This window comes from Tupaia chinensis, unplaced genomic scaffold, assembly GCF_000334495.1.
Source record: "Tupaia chinensis unplaced genomic scaffold, TupChi_1.0 Scaffold000294_5, whole genome shotgun sequence".
Classification (NCBI taxonomy): domain Eukaryota; kingdom Metazoa; phylum Chordata; class Mammalia; order Scandentia; family Tupaiidae; genus Tupaia; species Tupaia belangeri.
Window position 1 is genome coordinate 150870 of NW_006159782.1, and position 1485 is coordinate 152354.

The following is a 1485-nucleotide window of genomic DNA, read 5'->3' on the forward strand; positions in this document are numbered from 1 at the left end:
ACACATCCCAGCCGCGGCACGAGCTCTGCTCCTGCCCCAGGCCCCATGCACGCTCTGCCCCTCCCCGGCCTTTCCCCCTCCTGCCTTCCAGGCCTGGTGCCAGCGCCCCCAAGCAGCCTCCCACCCAGCCCTGAGCAGGGCAAGCTGCCCCTGTCTCCCGGCCCTTTGTAGGCGGGGAGGACCCACACTTCCCTTTCCCAAGGCAGTAATCCCAGTGGGGACAGGGAGGAAGTTGTTCCAGGGGGGACGTGTCCATGACAGCACGGAATGGAAAGAACCCGACTCCCACCAGGAGGGGCGTGGTGGGGCGTTGCTGTGCTGACGGCCACAGACGTGTCGACAGACGACCGTGCCTCGCACCAGCAGGCTGGGACCACGGAGGGCAAACGGAGCACGTGCACACCCACGTGAGAGGGAGAGGGGAAGAAAGGCGTGCCCTCTGCCGGGTCTGGTCACACCCGGCCCCTCCTCCAGCCCATGTGGCCGGGCACGTGCACGCATGCCGAGCGTGTCTAAGGCTGACCAGGCCAGAAACTTGAAATGCCATCAGTTGGGATCCAGCTTTAAAAAAAAATAAACATTGCTAGAGGGCGTGTGTGGTCACTTGAGAGAGAGGGGAGAGAGTGGGAAGTGGGAGAGTACCCCACGACGGTGGCTTCCTACAGTCCCTTCACCTTCTCCTGTTGGCATTCCGGGCAGCACGCACACCTGCCTGGTGTGCTCCCCAGGCCTCGGGGTCCGGGACGTGGGCCGCACAGGTGGCCTTAGGGATCCAGCACCCTAACCTGTCACCCAGCAGCCCCACCTTTTCTTCGCTAGGTCTTTGCTATAGGATACATGCACTCAGCAGAGAGAGACAGAGAGGGAAAGTGAGAGATCACCCCTGCAGTGGGGGGACGACCATGCTGCAGTTCCCTCTCCTCCCTCTCTGGGATTTGCGGCAAGTATACACACACCCCCAGTGTGATTTTCAAGCCTCCGGGTCCAGGACTCGAACTACAGTTGGCCATGTGGGAGTCCAGCACCTAAACCATCGAGCCACTGCTAGCCCTGGCTTCTCTTCAGTAGCGCATTACCATGGCGCCATAGAGTGGGCCCCAGAACGCGATCGCTCAACAGCGAGTCACGGAACTCCGGCGTGGCACTGCCCCCAGTGTGGGCAAGAGCTCGCCCTGGAGACCCCGGCCGAGGACTGAGGGTGGCTGTGTCTTGCAGGTGTACTTCAAGGACACCCACCCCAAGTTTCCCGCGGGAGGGAAGATGTCTCAGTACCTGGAAAGCATGCAGATTGGGGACACCATTGAGTTCCGGGGCCCAAACGGGCTGCTGGTCTACCAGGGCAAAGGTGAGGTGTTGAGAGTCCCCTGGGGACTGAGCGGGCGCAGGGAATGTGAGAGTTGAGGTGGGGGGTGCCACAGGGGCCCCCGCTCTGCCCTGCTGGCTGGGGGGCCGGTTGGGGAGGCGGGGGCGCCGGCCGCCCGCGCC

The 1485-nt window shown here is 63.2% G+C and overlaps 1 protein-coding gene across 1 annotated transcript in view; it reads left to right on the top strand.

Moving 5' to 3' along the window:
• The window catches only part of CYB5R3 (cytochrome b5 reductase 3), a 20078-nt gene that overhangs the window by 11781 nt on the left and 6812 nt on the right, over positions 1-1485 (top strand). The gene's annotated exons all lie outside the window — the stretch shown is intronic.